Source organism: Homalodisca vitripennis, chromosome 2, assembly GCF_021130785.1.
Source record: "Homalodisca vitripennis isolate AUS2020 chromosome 2, UT_GWSS_2.1, whole genome shotgun sequence".
Classification (NCBI taxonomy): domain Eukaryota; kingdom Metazoa; phylum Arthropoda; class Insecta; order Hemiptera; family Cicadellidae; genus Homalodisca; species Homalodisca vitripennis.
The window spans coordinates 152756538-152779327 of record NC_060208.1 but is presented as its reverse complement, the minus strand read 5'-3'; the positions used below and the strand labels follow the sequence as shown (position 1 = coordinate 152779327).

The window sequence follows — 22790 nt, the reverse complement described above, 5'->3', positions numbered from 1 at the left end:
AATAACTTATCTGTCTCACGAGTTAAAACCTGTTTGGTGAGGAACTACGCCTTGAGAGCCAGTGACATGCGCTTCTACTTTGCAGAGTGGTGTCTTGATTATACTAAATCTCACAGAGTAAGTAAAGTAATGATTGTTATTATTAATTAGTATATTGATTCTCACCTTTTGAATAGTTTTAGGTGCCCCAAATATCTGATGTGAATTAGCTACAAGTCAATAAAAAAACTGTGTGAAAGGTTATTTATTTTAATTACTAGTTTTGAACAAATTTATAACAAATAACTTTTAATTTTGATTTATTTCCTTAATTCAAAGATCTTATTGAGAAGTGTTAAATTTTTAGTTTTGTTTTATTTTAATAAACTCCTGTATTTTTCTAAAAAAAATTAAGTTTTATGTTATATTATTAACAAAAGTAATAATAATGCATATCTATATATATAAAAGAAAGTCGTGTTAGTTACACTATTTATAAGTCAAGAACGCCTGATCCGATTTGGCTGAAAATTGGTAGGGAGGTAGCTAAGAACTGGGATAAGAACATAGGATACTTTTTATCCCGTTCCCGATTCAGGATTCCGCCCCACTGGTCTCTAAAAGTTACAGAAATACCCGTAAGAAATGCATTGCAGCAAACATATGTTATTAAGTGAAAGAGCCTTTTCAAATTTAATCAGCTGTTCTTTGTAAACATGTATAATGCGACAAAAGAAACATATGTTTATATCATTTAATTACTATTTTACATTTCTTTACACTTATAGTTTGAAAGCATAGAGTAAGCTTAAGAGAAACAACAAATTTTGTTTCAACTGTTTCTGCAATCACTGTTAAACATAGACTTTACTATCCAGATAATACAATTCAAATTTTAATTTTTTACAATTGAAAGCAATTATCTCTGCATCTCCAAGTCAGATTACATTATTTGCTATCATCATTTCGACATGCTTTCCATCGAACCCATCTAACCTATGGCACAAATACAAGGATAATATGGCAGAAGATATTTTACATCAAATTCGTGTCAATTCAAGAAATCCCAATCTTGAAATGAATTAGGAGATACATAATAGGGCCTTGCTTTTGATTGAAGACATGTGCTATCTCATATGCGGTAGTTTATTAGTCAGGTTAGGAATGCCAGTGCCAAATTGTGAAATGAATGACGCATTTAATCGAGAATTGGAACGGAAACGTAAATATGATCACCAGGAATTAGATTTAGAAGTTCAAACGAATGTACCCCTGATGAATCCCCAACAAATGGAAGTTTATGATACATTAATGAAGGCAACTGATGATGGAAATGGTGGTTTCTATTTCCTGGATGCCCCTGGTGGAACTGGTAAGACATACCTCATGTCAGTAATTTTAGCCACTGTTCGTGCAAGATCCAACACTGCGGTTGCAGTTGCTTCTTCTGGAATAGCAGCCACATTACTAAAAGGATGTCGTACGACACATTCTGCATTAAAATTGCCGTTAAATCTGGAATATATTGAAAAACCAACATGCAATATGGCACTCCGCTATGGCCAAAGTTTTATCAGAATCGAAGATCATCATCTGGGACGAATGCACAATCGCACATAAACGTGCATTGGAAGCACTCTACCGAACATTGCAAGATCTACGTAATGACTCGAGATGTTTTGGAGGCTCAATGATTTTACTGCCTGGCGATTTCCGCCAAACATTGCCAGTAATTCCCAGATCGACTGCTGCCGACGAGATAAACGCTTGCCTCAAATCATCGAATCTATGTTAAAAAACTTCAGCTGACAACAAACATGAGAGTTGCATTGTTGAACGATACATCTGCTGAAGATTTCTCTGAGCAATTGCTGACTATCGGTAATCGTCGAGTACCTGTCGACGAATCGAGCGGATTGATTTCATTTCCTCCGAATTTCTATAACTTTGTCTCATCGAAAGACGAACTCATTAACAAAGTATTCCCAAACATCATTACTAACCTCAAAAATAATGAATGGTTCAGTGAGCGAGCAATTTTGGTAGCTAAGAATAAAGATGTAGATGACTTAAACTACATAATTCAGAATGAGATCATTGGTACACTGCATTCTATCAAATCTATTGACTGTGTAGCAAATGAAGGTGATGCCACCAACTATCCAATTGAATTTTTAAACTCCTTGGATGTACCTGGCTTACCACAGCACAATTTACAACTAAAGTTTGGTTGTTGTAATCATGCTTAAAAACTTAAACCAGCCAAAACTGTGCAACGGAACACATTTGGTGGTAAGTAAATTGATGAACAATTTTATTTACGCCACAATACTCAAAGGAAAATTCAAAGGTGAGGAAGTTGTCATTCCGAGTATCCCGATGATCCCAACCGACATGCCATTTCAATTTAAACGACTTCAATTTCTGATCCGTCTTGCATTCGCCATGACTGTAAATAAGTCACAAGGCCAATCGTTAAAAGTTTGTGGTCTTAATCTCGAACATCCATGTTTTCCCATGGTCCATTATATGTGGCATGTTCACAGGTCGGAAGACCTTCCGCGTTATTTTTTTCGCGCCTAATAAAAAAAAACAAAAAATGGTTTATCACAAGGTGCTACAATAAATGGCAAATAAAGAATCATTGAATAATTATATTTTTTTATTTACAATTATCCTAATTTAAAAAGTACAAAATGTGATCATGTGATATTGCCTTTAAGGCGGAACAAAGTTCGCTGGGTCAGCTAGTACTTTTATATTGGAGCAACGGGTATGGAATGGATATGTAAAAAAGCAGAACTGCCGCTTTTGGGCAGCTTACAACCCACAAGAAATGTAAAAAAAAACCACATCACAGTCCTGAATTTAAGGTGTTGTGTGGGAACTCAAAAATTTGTATCGTTGGACCTCTTATTTTTTTAAGAGATTGGTCACAGTTAACTCTCAACGTTATGTGGAAGTGCGATGCACATTTTTCCACCAGAAACTAGGTTTCAACAGGATGGATCCACAGCTCACACGATTAAGTCATTAGATACGTGTTTCCTGATCACATGATTTAAATTTAAATGGTCAAAAGCTTTATCTATGTCATAAAAACTGTCCAAAGATGTATAGTCGATTTGTGACAGCTTATTTTTCACGTTTGTGAGTGTTCCAGGAGATTATGCTTGTATAATTTTACTTGAGACATTTTTAAGCATTCCCTTTTTTTGCTGTAATTTCCCGAAATTGTGCATATACCACAGCATGATCTGATAGGTTCTACTACATAACAATCAACTCAGATTATTGTAAACATTGACATTCTGAGTGTCGATGTGACACATCTGTGGCTAAATTTAATTAGCGTGTATTATAATTTTCTAATGGTAGTTCATTAAATTTAATTATCTGGATTCATTTTACTCAATGCCTTAACTTGCTGACAGTTAAAATGGTGCAAGTTTCAATCTCAGTAGAAGAGGTAGTTTAACCCTTAAGTCATTTACAAATTTATACACAGTAACCATTTAAAACCTTTTTTTCAAATTCCCAGTTTTTTCCAGTTTTCTGGTTTAAATTTCCGATTCTCTAGTCTATCTTTAACCTTGAAAGTGTTTATCAGATATTCTAAAATATGTGCTGATTTGTTGGTTTGACAGTGTCCCTTTATAAATTTCAAACAATCTTATATGTAGTGTATGTATAAAGTGGTGTTATTTATTATATTTCGTGTTAATAATTAGAAAATCAAACTACATGTTTGATTGTGTTTGTTTGTTTGTGTTTTACATGTTTGGAGTAAAAATAACGTTTCTTAAGCATTTATTGTATCTATGATTTTACATATCAAAAAGCTCAAAATTGCCAAATTGTAAGAAATTTAGTTGTGAACTCAAAAATATATCGCTTGTCATATAAATATTTTTTTTACTTTTTTATGAAATTAGCTGATGTAAAACAAAATAATTTATAAATGAGATGCATACTGGCAAACAAGACTGAAGGCAAAGAAGAAGAAAGAAATCGAACTTCAACATAGAAGTAAAAAACCGTAAAAAAAATTATTAAAAATTACTGAAAAACTCTTAAATTATTCTAATGCGCAGTTAGTAGCCCTATACTGAATTCTACAATTCCTAGTAATTTAATTCACATAAATACTAGTATCGTGATTAAACCCTCCTCTAATGCCTAACCTTTCTTAGCTTGTTATCCCTCCCACCCAGAAACCCTATCAGACTTAATGGATTGCGACTGGCTACAAATTCTTTCTGGAAATTTAAACATACTATTGAAATTGATAAAAGTGGTTTTAGATTGTTAAAGCTAATGTGATTTATTACTTTAGCATATAAATATACTATGTTTGATCAGCATAATACTTACGATTATTTTACAGGGTAATCATGTCTAACAGCATTTAAAAAATGCTCATATGGATCACCACTTGTAATCATTACTTCTTGTCAATACATATATTATACTAGATGATTGGCAAAGCAGTCACGGTACTTTGGAATTATACCGACCACACCCAGACATGAATTGTTATTTGACATTTTGCTTCTACTGATTACTAAATTAGGGTAGAACAATATTTCGTCAATATAAAACAGGAATTGTCTTATCGCAAACCCCTCCCCATCCTCAAACAGAGTTCAAAGTCGAGCGGTCTAGTAGATAACGTCTAGCAGAGTCTCGCCTGGTGCGTCGCTTTGTTGTACTTCCGTGTTTTACCCCTAAATTTCTCCAAACACAAAAATTCAACAAAAACAAACATTAACAAACAAAAACTAAACTCTTTATTGAAAAAAACACTCAAAACTTGTTTTTATTCTTGATCACACTCCGCCACCCAAAATGCGAGTGCCTCTGGCCATCAGCGCGGGGCAGCACCGTTTTTCTTCAACGAAAGAAAAACATCCCTCGAGATAGTACCTATCAGTAAAATATCAAATTCTAGAGGGGCTGATCAGAAATATAAATTGAATTGTAATGGAAAGGCAATTATGTACCGTGCAAAAAACTTAAATAATCATGTGTTGCCGTGGCGGCCTGCCGTAATCGGGATTCTCTCGAGAGAAAGATAAGATAACAGCGACAACAATACCGATCACAATACCTGGAAATGCTTGTAATTTTGTAATTAAAGAGTTGTTTTTTCGTTCTATCATGTTTGTTTCTATAAATTTATATTTTTGTGTTCTTCAGACTGGTGTGGTCGGTATAATCCCAAAGTACCGCAGTCATTCCTGAGGTTGATTTTTAATGATTTACTTGTAGTTTTCCAATTAGAGTCAATTGTTTGAATGTTTGCAGAAGTTAGTAGATCGATGAAGTTGATATTGTGGTGTTTAAATATACATTTTGAGACAAAAATGGCATGTTTCATTGTCATTGTTCTTGTTGAAGTCACTTGCCTGCTCAGTACTAAATGATTTTACTTTATTGAATTAAATTAATTTTCAACAATACTGTTATTCTTCTCAAATAAAAACAATTGATAAACTATGAAGGGTAGGGTACGATAAGCGGACTCTGTTTTTTATATCCAAATTGGAAAACAATATTACTTAATCATAACCATTGATATAATCAATCGATACTGATTAATTATTTTTAACGATTAATTAAATAATCTATATCAATAGCTGTAAACACTCTCAAATAATACTCTTATTGTAATATTTCAATTTTATATTTAAGTAACATTTGATTATTAAAACTGACAGTCAATTTTAGAAAACTACACGGCATTGCTTTAAAAGATGATGTCATGTTTTTCATAACTTCAACATGTTGGACTCGTGCGGAAAAACCCATTATGTGAAATTTGTGGGAAAGAAACAACTGTAACTGTGAGAGGAGAAAATATGGTCGTCTTCAATTGTCATAATTTTGGTTATAATAATTTGTTTGATCACTGTGAATATTAGATTCATATTTTAATTTAAAACATATGATTGTTATTGAGAACTATAGATACTTTATATCAATTGATAGTCTAGGATTTAAGATGCGAATATTAGGTATCGATGATTACATTCTTCGATATACAAAACCGGGTCCGCTTATCGTACCCTACTCATTATGAATATCCATAGGTCAAATGTTTTTATATTTAATAGTTAAGACATTTATAATTGATAGTTCATTCAATTGTGGTGGTGCTATACTGCAGCCACAACTGATCTACAATTTAATTATTACTTACTTTGTAGTAAAATGCTAGCTAAAGACGTTTGAGGAGCTTTACCTATTTCCAATTTGCTTGAAAATACCCAGAATAGCCTACAAATTAAAACTATAATTAAAAATTTATAATTTCGTTATAAACATTATCATTTAAACCACAAACTTGTGATAAAATGTTTGTTTTTGTTACAGTTACAAATGCAGTGTTATTCTAACCTAAAACAATATGTAAACAGTATCAGTCAGTATACTATTTTTTTTTTTTTTTTTTTTATCTTGTTGGTGCCACTTGGCACAGGCTAGGTTTGACCCAATAAGCCTCTTGTAACACTGATTATTTTATCTTGCATACGGAATTTTCGTTTTTATTATCATAATCTCTTGTGGTTACCTTGGTTCATTAGTCACATCTGTACAGATTTGTCAATTACATCTTAGTGGTTACATATAACACATACACAATTGTTAGGATTGCATTTCTTTAAGGGATCCCATGTAAATAGTTTTTTTTTTTTTTTTTTTGTGTACCTAACCGTGTTTGTTAGTAATAGTTTAGGATTTTCTAATTAACATGGGATATCAATTGGAAGGTTAGGTTTAGGGTTAATCTTCCTGCCAGGGGCCCGTCAGGCTTAGCCTATCCCGAAAAGGTGTGGACCACGGGAGACAGAACCCATGACCAGGATACATTCAATTTTCTCTAAGATTTGTTTGTGTGTGTCTTGTTATAGTTTTCTGTAACAATGTGAAATAAATAAATTGATTTCCTTATAAATCTCTATATCCTCTAAGGCCAAAATATCTCTTAATGTGTAATTTTTTTGCCTGATTAGTCTATTTATTTTCTTAAAACACTGCTGTCTTATATGGAAATTACTGGGGCATTGTAGTAGGAAGTGTTCTATTGTTTCTATTTGTCCTGATGTGCATTTCAGACACAAAGGTGTGAAATACTTTTTAAGTCTATGTAAATTGTAATTGACATTTGCATGACCTATCCGTAACCTTATAATGTTAATAATGTCACATCTACTCATGTTTGTTGCATTGAACCAGGGTTGATTAGTGTATTTATTATTAATTCTTTTATACCATTTTGCTTTGGGAGTCAGTATACTATACTGTGCGACTGTGCCACTTTTTTTTCATTCATCATATGGCATTAGGCAAGTCTTAAAACTTTGTACACAGCCTCGATAAAAAGATCAACTAAAATCACATTACAAGAATTTGTAAAATGGAGAAGTCTGTCAAGACGGTTGTTGATGACTCTGTGAATCTTGTCAGAACTGTTCTAAAATCTAGTTCAGTGGATGGTATTCACGACGTTCACGACCTATTAAGAACAGGGATCATAATTTGAACATTTTAATTTTAAAGCTAACCATTAATGAATACCGGTAACCAATTTACATGCAATGTGACTCATTACACTGCTTTGTGGCAAGCCTCTGCATGATGTCCTCGTAGTATCAAAATTGGGACAGACAATAGTAAGCTGTCGGTTGATCAGCCATTTCTGGTAATGTAAAATAAATTTAGCTGGTATGTCTTTAAACAACACAGATAAATACACATTATCATATGCGCTATAAATGTCTAGGAATGTTAGAATAATGGTTTCGTTGTGTGTCAATGCAGAATGAATGATCTTTGCAGTAAGATTAACAAAATAAGCAGTAGAGCCTAGGTTTTTCTAAAGGCATATTGTGTAGGCTATCAGGTACAATTCTTAGGCTGTCAGCGAGCCATTCAAGTCTGTTTTTCACCATTGTATCCATAATTTTAATAAAAACATGGTATCAGAGATATTGGTATGGGTTTTCCTTTTCATCCTCCTTTCCCTTTAAATGAGCGAAACTCTAGCTTATTATACACACACACACACACAGCCATGGTAAATATATAAATTTTTAAAATCTAAGGTTTCCCCACACTGCAAAGTACTTGTTGGGGCCCATATGTCCCATGTATTGACGGAGTATTTTACAAAGGACGACACAATGGTTATGATTGCTGGGGCTAATGATCTATCAGACGTTACCGCTAAAAATAAACAGCCTGCTAGAGTTCTCGTGAACGAAGCAAAGAAGTTTATTAGAAACATGATCATACAAACTTTGTATGAATATGAATAAACTTTCTTTCATTTCATTTCATTCGTAGTGGTGTCGATGTTTCATCGCCATCACGATCCCTGGAACTCCTACATCAACAGGGAAGTGAGGGGAATCAACATGGAGCTTGGGAGGAGTCTCGAGGAGGTGGGAGTCGCGATGGCGGACGTGTCATTGTTGGGGAGACATTTATTCACCCAACACGGGCAGCATCTCAACCGGATGGGGAAGTTGGTACTTTCCGACATGATAGCTGTGGCTGCCCAGAGGCTTCGTCTGGCCCCCTTTCGACACCCAACGATTGTCGTTGGTCTGCGGCCGGGGCTGGCTTCTCGGATTTCATCCTCAGCCAAATCTCATGTGCACGAGCGCCTTTGCACACCTTCACCAACCAATTGCCTTCAGCACGAAAGCTACGCGAGTGTGGTGAGATCTACCCCCCGTACTAGACTAAGGTCGCCTGCTGCGGTTGTCGATCGATGCGGCCGCCCGGGGATCACTGCGGCTGGCGGTGCTCCTAGCGTCTCAGCGGCTGGCGGTTCTCATGTCACTGGCCACTTGTCTGTTTCTAGTCGTTCTCCCGTCACTGTGCAGCTTCTCCCCCGCGCCTTCCTGTGTGTCCACTTCCATCCCACTTGAGCCCAGACAATCAGACATTGGAACTTTATCAGATGCTGTAAACACATTCCCAATCCTTCCAAATGAAGGGAAACGTATTAATGAAAAAGAATTTTTAGATGCAGGTTTTATGAAGGTTTAGATACATCAGGCGCGGGTGTACATGCATACATTCAAGACAAATTCAAAATTTTAACCCTGGCAAAAAATTTTTGGGCATACTGAAAAATACTAGACATATATTGTAAGGTACTGCGAAAAATACTGGGTCAAAATTCGCGTTTTTGTAGATTTTTTTTCAAAAATCATAACGCCTTTATTTTATGACATAGGATCATAACTTTTTTTATTTTCTTACAAAATAAAAGTATTTTACATAAAAAAATACTTAAACGCAAAATTAAAAGTAATAAAAATATTTAAAAAAAATAAATAATGTCAAAAAATTTTTTGTTTTTTAATTTTTGTTATTTTGAAGCATAAAAACTAGTTTTCATGAACACATTTCATTAGACAAAATTATATTCATAATTATCACAATGTATTTCTAAGTCAACATACAAAAATTCAGACACCTACCTTCAAAAACTTGGAAGAACGATGAATTTTTCAAAATTGTGATAAAATCAACAATTTGTCTATTTTACAAGTCAATAGTGGTTTCTGTGTCTTTGATGCACTTTTATAGTAATTAACACAAATTGACTATTGCAATAAAATATGTATGTTTATAAATCATAAAATAACTAGAAAAATTAGAGTTCATATCTATTTACATATTTATATAATTTACGGTAAATATGTTGGGAATCTATAGTAGACCAGTACATCTTTATTGTGGGTTTAGGACTGAGTCCCATGTTCAAGAGAACAGTAATAAACGCTTTCTTTCTGGTAAAGTGACGTTTTTCCACATTCTTGCACTTGAATTTGGAGCTAATGTGTCATAATGTTTACTAATGTACTCCCTAGCATATCTGTTTGTTTCATTTACAAATGTGGTAAGAAGATTTACTGTAAAAAATAATGAGAAATAATCAATGGGTTTTGAATTATGAGGAGGGCAATGCTTTGGCCCAGGTGTCTCAAAGAATAGAATATTATTATGGTCATAGCCTGGGTCATTTTTTTCATCACAAACAGTCCAATTGTCATTGTCATCATTATTTACAGGGTGTAAATTATCATCATTTCATTTTCTTGAATAGCAGGTAGGTCTAGGTTGTCTGAATTAGCGATTACATGTTCAATTGTATCACTTACTTACATTGTCATGAGTCATATTTACTGGTATGTTTACAGTTTACATAACCAACTCACATCATAAACAAAACTAAACTGCAATCTAGTTAGTTCACCAGCTGGACAGTAAGGTGAGTCATGTAACCAGCTGACAGATGACAAAGCAACTTTCAAAGCGGTCTGCTACCAAGACAAGTCTTCAAAGACTTACAAATTATATATTTCCTTGTTTATAATTTCATTACCAAACAGCTGATATAAAATTGGTTAGACTTAAGCAAAATTAAAATACCAATAAATAAAAAAAAGTGAAGGTCCTATATTATAAAGGACGTCGGTATTTTTAGCAGAGATGAAGGACGTCCTACATATAGGACCTCAGTACTTTTGGCAATAACTCAACGGTCCTATATATAGGACGTCAGGGTTAAAAGGGTTAAATAATCCAAATTTGAAGTGTTCAAAAATCAAAATCATACACAAACCGCTTCAAATAAGTTAGACGAGCTTGTACTCATGTGTACTGAGCTGAAACCTGATGTACTGGTCATCTTGGAACATGGGTATAAGCCCGAAACAGTATCTTTTTTCAAACTAGAAAATTACGAATTTGCAAACATTTTCTGTAGGATACGTAATAAAGGGGGTGGTGCGGCAATTTTTGTGAAGAGTTCTTTAAATTATACTTCGCTCAAGTTTGATTATACCTCCGAACTAGACTTAGAAGCGGAGGGAGTTAAAATAAATACTAAATATATTGGGACAATAAACATTATTGGACTATATCGCTCACCCAATGGTTGCGGTAACTCCGTTTTCCAGCGTTTGGATTTGATTTTTTTTACAATTATTCATTTATTTTAATATAAATGTACTAGGCCAAACCAACCCCTTACCCCAGCAGCTACGGGACATCCTAAATTCTTTTGTACTTAATTGGTCATTAAACTCGCAGGCCAGGGTAACCGCTTTGACAAGAACAGCCATTGACAACGTAATTACCAATATCTCTAATGTCTCCGTTTCTGTTTTGAATGCTGCCATCTCAGACCATTTCGCGCAGGAGATTCTTATCGAAGATTGTCCGCAGGATATAGATGGGGCATCGGAGCTCCAATATAAACGCGTTGTGCGACCAAAAAATATTAAGGAATTGAACATGCATCTAGCGCTGGAATCCTGGGATTTCCTAGACGATTATAATTGCCTGGATGATATGTTTAATGGATTAAGCAGTAGATTCATCTTTTATCTAAATTTGTCATGTCCTTTAAAAAAACAGTAGAGTAAAATTAATGGCCGAACAGAATACGTGAATTACTCACGGTATTTTAACTTACAGAAAAAAATTAAATTTTATCATACAATTTTTATAACAAAAAATTTGAAATTTAAAATATTTTTTAGGAATTTTAAAAGAATTTATAAAAAAGTAATAAGAGCGGCTAAAGCCTACAAAATTGACGAAACACTAAGGGATTGACAATTTTTAAAAAACGGCCTGGCAAATTATTAACCAAACCGCCAAATTAAAGTTCACAACAAGTTTTAAGTTTTCGGAAATTGTTATAGGAGATAAAAAAACTTTTACACAGCCAGAACACAGAGAATGAGTTCAGTGCCTATTTCTCTCCTGTGTCTTCTGCTTCGTTTTGTGGGATGTCCGGTTGCGGTACAGGTCGAAATCCGGAACCGCTGACATCTATGGCCGTAGTCCCTGTTGACGAGGATGAGGTGGTCCGCATCATACAAAGATTGAAATAAAAAAATGTCGACCAACATATATGGTGTCTCAGTGTGGTTGCTCAAGTTATGCTTTCAACTTATATTGACACCACCAACCAAATTAATAAAATTTTCTTTTATTCAAGGCTCTTTCCCCTCAATTTTAAAGACCGCTAAAGTGACACAGATCTTTAAGAAACGTGATTCCGGTCAAATGAGCAACTACCACCCGATTTCAACTCTGCTGGTATTCAGTAGTCTTCGAGGCTGCCTTCCTGATCAGGCTAAATACATTTCTGGAGCGTTTTGAGTTCAAATCAGTTTGAATTCAGGAAAAACAAATCCACAATCTATACAATTTCTAATCTTCTGGATAATGTTGTCGATGGGTTAGGGAGGCGAGAATGTGCTCAGCGTATTTCTCGACCTTTCCAAGGCGTTTGACTGCGTGCATCATGAGACACTGTTGCACCAGTTAGAGCATTCGGAGTCTTTCTCATAAATAGATCTCGTCTTATCTCAGACACAGATACCAGTGTGTGCAGATCTCAAGTGTCATGTCGAGGAGAAATAAACTGGATCATGGAGTCCCACAGGGATCTATTCTTGGACCGGTTCTTTTTTCTATATGTAAATCGAATAAATTCATCGATCCAAATGGACAGATAATTCAATACGCCGATGATACGACACTCTGCATAAAATCAACCAAAGAAAATCTTGAAATTAAATCCGTCATTGCTGTCAATTGCTGCATTCAAAATCTTATTTTTTTTCAAAATAGCTTTTGTTTCCGACAAAAATGTCAGCCACCCGGCTCTTAGAGAATACTGATCCATCAAGTTCCTTGGGATGTACGTCGACAAAGGTTTAACCTGGAACAATCATGTGGACTACATCTGTGCTCGTGTTACTTCAGGCATCTACGCCCTGTTTAACCTTGCCAATTATTGTTCACTAAAGTCTTGAGAATGGATTATTTTGGCCTGATTTATCCATACCTGACATATGGTTTAAGATTTTGGGACAATCTAGTAAGAGTATTTAGACTACAAAAAAGCTACAAAAATAATTTCCCAATTAAACATCAGAGTCGGGTATGGATGCTTTCAGGGAGCTTGAATTGCTGGATTCTGCCCTGCCTCTATATATTGGAGGTTGCCATGTATTGTCGATCAAAGTGTGTTCTTATGCGGGGTATTAACATTCACTCCTGTGAAACTAGAGGCAGGGAGAGTTGCCGTGCACAGCACAGGACGGTTGCTTTCGAACGCTTGCCGTCACAGGCTGGAGTCAAATTTCTCAATCAGATCCCTGAGGGTTTTATACAGTCAGACAGTTTAAAGCTCTTCTAAAGCGCCTACTGGTGTCTAATGCGTTATATTCTGTCGAAGAGTTCATGGCTGGCTGCTGGGAGAATCAGAATCAAAATTTAAATAAAAATTAATTAGAGCCCTGAGTCTCATGTTGAATGAATGTTGGCGTGAATGGGCAAGAGATGTATGTTTGAATGAGTATTGTAAGTATGAATGCAGTTTATAGTAGGGATTTTAACTAATAATATAAACCTGACTTTTGTCTTATTGTCCAAATGCGATAAAATCTTATAAATAAAAATGAATGTCGAAATGTGTTGGTAAGCGCTAAACTCGATAACGGGTGGACGGATTCGGTTAATTCTTTTTGTAAAACGTTCATTGAAATCCGAGGAAGGTTTTTATGAAGAAAAAGTTAAGAAAATATATCTGGAATATTTTGGAATTCAGGAAAAATTGTAGTTTGTACGTTTCATAATTAAAATTAAACTGGCACTAAACAGCTGTTGACAGCTATAGTTCGACAAACTTTCTGAAACATCTGCTTACATTTAAATGTTACCAATAATAAATAAACAGTGCGTGATCGTGTAATGCAGATAGTAAATAAAACATTAATATATCTGTGACCTAATCTATTGAGTTTGCTTTTGTCAACTGATACACGAAACAAATTCGTATATCGTGTTTTGTGCAGAGTGTTTACTTAGTTAGTGTTTGTTTAGTTCGTGATTAGTGAAAAAATAATTTATATTTGATATGCCTCCTATAAGACGAAGCAATTTAGGTAGAAGAACCAGAAATGCTACAAACCAAGCTAATTACCGATCTAATCGTACTGCACAAGAACGTGACGACAGAAATGAACGTGAAAGAATTCGGATATTACAAACGCGTGAAGCGCGAGCGCGACATTCAACTAATAATCGCGCAAGTTTGAATCGAGCTGCTTTCAGTTACGATGTGTCAATTGACTACAGTAACTACCAATGTGTTGTTATTGGTTCTATGAACTCGGTTTGCTCACACTGTAAGGCATCAAAATACAAAAACGAAGCCAATGGATTGTGTTGCGCAAATGGTAAAGTAAAATTGATACCATTGGATCCACCACCAGAACCATTGTACTCATTGGTTTCAGGAATAGGAACAGATTCTATACACTTTTTGACACATATCCAACAATATAACAATTGCTTTCAAATGACTTCATTTGGGACAACAAATGTAGTTCGGGAAAATTTTATGCCAACTTTCAAGGTATGTATTATAGCAGTTACTCATAATTATTTTAGCGAACAAAATTTTCTGTCACCAAAGTTAAGATGTGTCACTAATCTTTAATTTCTTAATCACTTATATATCACTTAGTCATCATATTATATGGTGATTCAGTTTCAGTGACACTTTTATTATATTTTATATTTGATAGATATTAGTTAAAACTAAATATATACTTTTTAAGATCAAATATTATTTAAGTTTGATCACTGACAATCCATTAATTTATACCACACCATAATATTTTTTTTTTATTTACAGATACAAGGGCAAATATATCACAGAGCAGGTTCACTGTTACCAGTGTCAGATAGCGACAACAAATTCCTGCAAATTTATTTTATGGGCAATTCACCACAAGAAATTGATCTGCGTTGTGCACATAACAATTTAGTAAAGAGGTCTATTGTAGAACAATTACAAACTTTATTTCATCAACACAATCAATTGATTATATTGTTTAAAACTGCCCTGGATCTGATGCCATCCGATAATCACAAAATTGTAATCAGAGCTGATAAAACACCTGCAGGTCAACATACAAGACGTTTTAATGCACCAACTATTGATGAAGTTGCTATCGTTGTAGTTGGAGAAAACTTGGAATCCCGTGATATTGTTTTACATCGTCGGAATGATCAATTACAACGTATAAAGGAAACACACCGCTCATATGATGCACTGCAATATCCCATTATATTTTGGCAAGGTGAAGATGGCTACGATTTCTCAATAAAAATGATAAATCCCATTACAGGTAACTAAAATATTAGTTTAGCTATGGCGATAATATCTCAGTCATTATATTATGTATATTTTAATTTTATATTTGAATGTTATTAAAACAAAATATATTTACAGGTTCTGAAACCAACAAAAAAGTCAGTTCAATGAACTATTATTCATACCGCCTAATGATTCGGGAAAATGAAGAAAATCATATATTGAAATGTCGGCGATTATATCACAAATATGTTGTTGACATGTATGTTAAAATTGAAACGGAGAGATTAACATTCATCAGGTTGAATCAAACCAAACTCCGATCTGAAGAGTATATTCACCTTCGAGATGCGATTAATACTGATGGAAATGCACAGAATGTCGGTCGGATGACTATTCTTCCAGCAACATACATCGGAAGCCCTCGGCATATGCACGAATATGCTCAAGATGCCATGTCGTATGTTCGTCATTATGGTACAGCAGATTTGTTCATCACATTTACATGCAATCCGCAATGGATAGAAATCAAGCAGGAGTTATTCCCTGGGCAATCACCCATTGATCGTCATGATATTACAGCCAGAGTCTTTAGACAAAAATTGAAATCTTTAATGGATTTCATCGTAAAACATAATGTGTTTGGTGAGACACGCTGCTGGATGTATTCTGTGGAGTGGCAGAAACGAGGATTGCCACATGCACACATTTTGATTTGGTTGGTTGAAAAGATAAGGCCAAATGAAGTTGATGCAGTGATATCAGCTGAAATCCCTAATGTACAAGTAGATCCTGGATTGCATGAGGTAGTTATCAAAAACATGATACATGGTCCCTGTGGAACTCTTAATCAAAATTCACCGTGTATGATGGATGGTAAATGTTCAAAACGATATCCACGGACATTAATATCGGAAACAATTACTGGTAATGACGGTTATCCATTGTATCGTCGCAGATCGACAGCAGACAATGGAAAATCAACAATTGCCAAATTAAATCAACAAGATATTGAAATAGATAATCGTTGGATTGTTCCATATTCACCCATTTTATCAAAGACATTCAAAGCACACATCAACGTTGAATCTTGCCATTCAGTGAAATCTATTAAATACATTTGCAAATATGTAACCAAAGGGAGTGATATGGCTGTGATTGGAATTGGTGCAGAGAATTCCAATGATGAAGTTACCCAATACCAAATGGGCCGCTATGTCAGTAGTAATGAAGCAGTTTGGCGAATATTTTCTTTTCCTATTCATGAGAGACAACCTTCTGTTGTTCACTTAGCTGTGCATTTAGAAAATGGACAAAGAGTGTATTTTACAGCACAGAACGCAGTACAAAGAGCTGCTCAGCCACCATCTATTACATTAACCAGTTTTTTTGAGACATGCCAAAACGATGATTTCGCACAAACATTGCTATATTCTGAAATGCCAAAATATTATACCTGGAATCAATCCTCAAGGAGATTTATACGACGGAAACAAGGAAAACCAGTTCCAGGATATACAGATGTATATTCCACCGATGCGATTGGCCGGATTTATTCAGTACATCCAAGCAATGATGAATGTTTTTATTTACGACTGCTATTAGTCAATGTACGTGGCCCAACATCATTCCAACAGTTACGAACTGTTGATGGTGAATTGTGTGGATCCTACAGAGAAGCCTGTCAACGTTTGCAATTGCTTGAAAATGACGCTCATTGGGATCAAACTCTCAATGATGCTGTAATATCATCACACGCTCATCAAATACGAACATTGTTTTCTATAATCATATCTACATGCTTCCCATCAAACCCAATTGATTTGTGGATCAAGTACAAAGATTATATGTGTGATGATATTTTGTATCAAATACGGAATAGAATGGGAAATCCAAATATACAAATCAGTGAAGAATTTACAATGAAGCATTGATTTCAATTGAGGACATGTGCTTGATAATGTCAAACAAACTATTAATTCAATTAGGCCTGACCGCGCCCAATCGTCCAATGCATGACGCTTTTAACCAAGAGTTGCATCGAGAAAAACTGTATGATTTCAACGCTTTGAAAGAATTAATTCAAACAAATCTTCCACTGTTAAATGAACAACAGAAGTATGTATTTGAAACTCTTATGAAAGTAACAAATGATGAAACTGGAGGGATTTACTTCTTAGATGCACCCGGTGGTACAGGAAAAACTTTTTTGATTTCATTAATATTAGCAACAATTCGCTCACAAAATAAAATTGCACTTGCACTCGCTTCGTCGGGAATCGCAGCAACTTTGCTTGAAGGTGGTCGAACAGCCCATTCAGCACTAAAATTGCCATTAAATATGCAAAGCAATGAAACTCCAACCTGCACGTTTCGAAGAACTCTGCAATGGCAAAGGTTTTGCAGCAATGTAAATTGATTGTTTGGGATGAATGCACGATGGCACATAAAAAATCTTTGGAGGCTTTAGACAGAACCTTAAAAGATCTACGGAGCAATAATAACCGATTTGGTGGTGCAATGATTTTATTAGCAGGAGATTTTCGTCAAACATTGCCAGTGATTCCACGATCAACGCCAGCTGATGAACTCAATGCATGTCTAAAGTCCTCCAATTTGTGGAAACATGTCAAAGTACTTCATTTAAGCAAGAATATGCGTGTCGAGTTGCAAAATGACCAATCTGGAAACATATTCTCTAAACAACTCATTGACATTGGTAATGGCAAATTTCCTATAGACATGTTGACTGGCTGCATTAACTTTCCACAAAGTTTTTGTCAGTTAACTCGATCAAAAGATGAACTTATTCAGAAGGTGTTTCCAGATGTTTCTCAAAATTACAGAAACCATGATTGGTTGAGCGAACGAGCTATACTGGCTGCAAAAAACATAGATGTAAATGAATTAAATTTCAAAATTCAAGAACAAATTACAGGCGAATTGAGGATATATAAATCAGTTGATTCGGCTACTAATCAAGATGATGTAGTCAACTATCCACCGGAATTTTTAAACTCGCTGGATTTGCCAGGATTGCCACCTCACAATCTTCAATTAAAGGTTGGATCGGTGGTTATAATGTTGCGAAATATCAACCAACCGCGTCTTTGCAACGGTACACGGTTAGCGATAAAAAATTTACTAAACAATGTGATAGAAGCAACTATACTCAAAGGAAAGTATAAAGGAGAGGATGTTCTCATACCGCGCATCCCAATGATTCCGACTGATGTGCCATTTGAGTTTAAACGACTACAGTTTCCAGTGCGGCTTGCTTTTGCTATGACTATAAACAAGTCCCAGGGGCAATCATTAAGTGTTTGTGGTATTAATCTAGAAACCCCATGTTTCTCACATGGTCAATTGTATGTTGCCTGTTCCCGTGTTGGAAAACCATCAGATTTGTTTATCTATGCGCCAGGTAATCAAACAAAAAACATCGTATACCACAAAGCACTACAATGATAATAATAATAATTATGATTCACATGATTAACAATAAAGCGATTACTTACTTTTAAATCCTTATATATGTTTTATTTAATTATTTTTTATTCACAACGCCCTATCACCAGGGTGACGGTTCTGTTCAGGAGAATTTTTTTAAATACGTAGGCAAAAAAACTGCCACATTACAAATCTTTTTGACAGGACGAAGTCTGTCGGGTCAGCTAGTAATTATTATAATTATTAATCTAAAGATCAGACGGGTGTGAGGAGCAATCATTCATAGACCAACGGAGGCCTCGGCCGCGAAATGAGCGGTAAGCGCTGGATCGAGCGGCGACGTAAAGTTTAATGTTTGTGTTCTACATATGAGGAACACTAGCCAGAGCAGACTTGAGTGGCAGGGTGGTACCACACGATCCCGTGTATCCTCCGCCAATTCTAGACAATAAATGTTTCTTCTCCCGCTCATCCCTCAGTTCATTCTGTCATTGCTGTGCAACATGTCGGATGCAAACGCGCCCTTCTTGGCGTTACTTGTAGCTTACTTACCAATTTCTTCTCCAAGAGGTATCTTATCAGGCCAGGTAAAAATCCAACTGAAATTCTGGAGTACCTACTCATAAAACCGGGTTGCATCCTTTATCAAACCGTTAAACTGTTATATTCAACAAACCGAACTATTAACCCTGTTTATAGGGTGAATGCTATACATTTTAGGCATGTACTAGCTATCATCTCATACACGCCTTATCAAAATACTATTCTCACTCGAGAATAAGAGTTGGACATGTCCGGAGACTCCACGACTGAATATTTAAATACAAAAACCCCGTTTGTATCGCGGTAACTACCGTTCATCACTTATACCGAAAGGTCGGTATAAAATGAATTACGTGGTGGACTTTTACTTGCTAAAAGAAAGAAAACGAAAATTTTTCTGGAAATAAAAGGTTTTTATTATAATAAAAATTTAACACTTCCAAGTTTTTTAATGATCAAAATAAAAATGAAATTAAAAATCTTTTCAAAAAAGATTTATTAAATTCAAATAAACTAAAATAGTATATATCCTTTCACTCAAATTTAGATACTTCTAATAAATTTCTGCTCTCCTCACTTACTTGTTTGGTGTTTCGATATATTTATATATTACCACATATCGATTCGTTCTCACTTTACTTTATTGAGTATATTTTAACTTTATACTCCTACAACAAAAGGTTTCTTGAAAGTACCTATGAACAGACAACAACAGATTACCAAATAGCTACGACAATATTACGCGATATAGAGCAGATTTTTATAAAAGGGCAAACTATTACATTTTTAAGCTAGTTCACATCAAATAACCGGGGCACCTAGAAGATTCAAAAGGGTGAGACTCAACGTACAAATTGTAATATGCAGCAGTTTACTTACTCGGTAAGCGTCAGTACAGTCAAGATACGCGAGTGTAGTCGTATAAGGCACAAGTCTTCGGTTCGTAGGTTAACTCTGAACTGGTCGCTAGTCACAGTCTACTCCCTTACCGAGCAAGCAGAAACCCGACAAACAGGTTACGTATGTAGTAAACTTTGATTTAACTGACAAAACCAAGACGTCACTCCCGGTCTCCCTCAAGCCACGCGCCGCGGTCACGTGATTCGAGAGTACGGATGGTGAGCGAATACAAAATTAATAAACTAAAAAAATAATAAAAAACACCGGTTTTCCACTGGTAATTGCAGTAAAAAAATAACAAAATATGCCCCCACTAGTTACTCTACTGTTATAATCGGTACACACTTAATGGTGTACCGCTCGTTTAGTGGCCTGTGTCATGTCGAGAACAAGGCCTTACTGATTATTAAAAACATCATTGTATCACGACTGAAATTGCTACTGAATCGTTGCATCACTTAAGCCTAAATTAACATTGAAGCTGGAATATTGCATTTGGGGTTTGCAATATTCTGTATTTAGTGAATTGTCTTAAAATATTTTTTGTGTTATTACAGATTTGTATTAGGAGTCCAAAAGAAAACATCACAAATATAGCAATCCTTTTTATTTTATCAGCTCATATTGATATAAATCATTATTTGTGGTCAATGCAATCATAAATTAGGCACAAGCGACTAAAAATGGACTTTATAATTCCACCTGTTATTGAAAAATGTTAAGAGTTGTACATGCTATTAACTATTATATTCACATTTCTATATTCCATGTAAGAATATTAAGGATCAAACCTACTTTTTGAAATGGGGAATACTAAAAATATTATTAAAAGCTAAAACAATAAAATCTGGTAAAATCCCATATTAATGACAACATTACATATTTTAAAGTAATTGAAAATAAAGAATATTCTTAATTAAATGAGTTGCAGATTGGTATAAATTTACGTTTTAATAAATTATGACGAGTTAACACACCTTCCCAATATTTTTGTTACAAAATAAAATCCACAAATATTTTTAATGATTACATTACATAACAGATTCTTCTGCTATCAAGATTACTCAAAAAGAACTATTTTGAACAAAATTATAAAATAGTACTGAAAAATAATAAAAAAAGTATCAAATTTTCAATATACAGTAATTCATAATATGTGAATAAATATCAATTACACATTTTAAACAAGATTCCTCTATATTTATATGAATAAAAGTAAGGGCATTAACTTCTCTCCCACATGGGGGCACCATATGGTGCCATGTTTTTAACCTTATAATTACATATCAACACTATTATTGCACAGTGGCAACATAAGGCACCACAAGACAATATACAAGTGAACAGCTGAATCAAATATAAATTTTCTGGGGTAGGATACGATAAGCGGACCCGGTTTTTAATATTGATATTACTTAATTACAACTTTTGATATAAACAACCAATACTGATTTTGAAACAATAACTAGTATAAAATTTTTCATGTATAAACATATTTTGTTTAATATGTAATAACAGACAATCAAAAGCTCGTGAAACAAAGTTAAAAAAAGTTGCATACCATCTCACCTGCTTGCAGATTATCTATATGAGTATTTGTACAGAAGAGATAGATATAGAGAAGATGCTTCAACAACTTTTTGAAAGCGGTTAATCATTGCTACCCAGAAGAAAACATATAAATAATTATGCATATTTTGTATTTCGTATTATAAATGATTGTTATGTTGTTATAATTTCATTATTATTTATGAGATTTTCCTATTTCCAGTTCTAATTGTTTGTTTGATCATTAGAGCTCATTTATTACTTATAATATCATTATGAGCATTATATTAATTATTTTAATTTAAAATACAATTGTTATTATGACTATAGATAATGTTGATATGATTTATAAACGTGTAATCGATAAATGAATATTAAGTATTAAGTAAAGAAGGTTGTACTAATCGATATTACTGGGTCCGCTTATCGTACTCTACCCGTTTTCTGTTTCAATTCCTTCCTTTTCTAACAAAAAACTCAGTTGGATGAATATTGGAGATTGGCAATGTGAATATATTATTTTATTTTGTGCTGATTGAGTGTAGACTGTAGAGGTATGTAAAAATACTTTCTTTATCTAATGGAATGTGTAGATTAAAGAAAATGTATGTGGCACCGCTCAGTGTCACCGTGCACATGTGTTTGTTTTCAATTTACGAGTAGATGTTAATATTACAAAATGTTTGATTTCTCTTAAGTAACTGATTTTGTTTATTAACTTGTACAATTTCTTCATGTGATAAAGACTCTAGATTTAATTTAAAAAGTGACCTTTTGTATAAACACAATATTGAAACATGTCACATTGGATACCCTCTTACACTTTCTTAGCTTTTAGGCCTACCGTTATTACTTTATAACCTGTCCTACATAGGCTATAGTCTGAATAATCATGTATATTTACAGTCGAGAATGGGGGCTCAAAAGCAAGATGATCAGTTATTGGAAGCTGTTTCCAGCGACCTTGACATTCCATCGGGTTCAGATTTATCTGAAACTGGGAGTGACAATGAAGACGATGCTCTGATGATCGAAAACGGCTTAGAAGAACTGGCAGAACTATTGACTCAAGAAATTGAGAACATATTGATCCTGTGACTGTGATTGGCACAGATTTTCTGCCTCTTTTAGAATCTCTGATGAAAACTATTAGCTAATACTACAC

At 34.6% G+C, this 22790-nt stretch overlaps 1 protein-coding gene across 3 annotated transcripts in view; it reads right to left on the bottom strand.

The window, feature by feature from the left end:
- Positions 1 to 20074, bottom strand: part of LOC124354922 (armadillo repeat-containing protein 6 homolog) — a 60896-nt gene extending 40822 nt beyond the window's left edge. Inside the window, exon 1 of one of the 3 annotated variants that reach the window (XM_046805733.1) lies at positions 20057 to 20074. The gene's annotated coding sequence lies outside the window, so the exon portion shown is untranslated. Of the gene's footprint in view, positions 1 to 6181; positions 6411 to 20056 lie in introns of those variants that run through there. The other 2 variants (XM_046805731.1, XM_046805732.1) reach the window with 2 other exon arrangements.
- Between the last annotated feature and the right edge of the window lie 2716 nt (positions 20075 to 22790).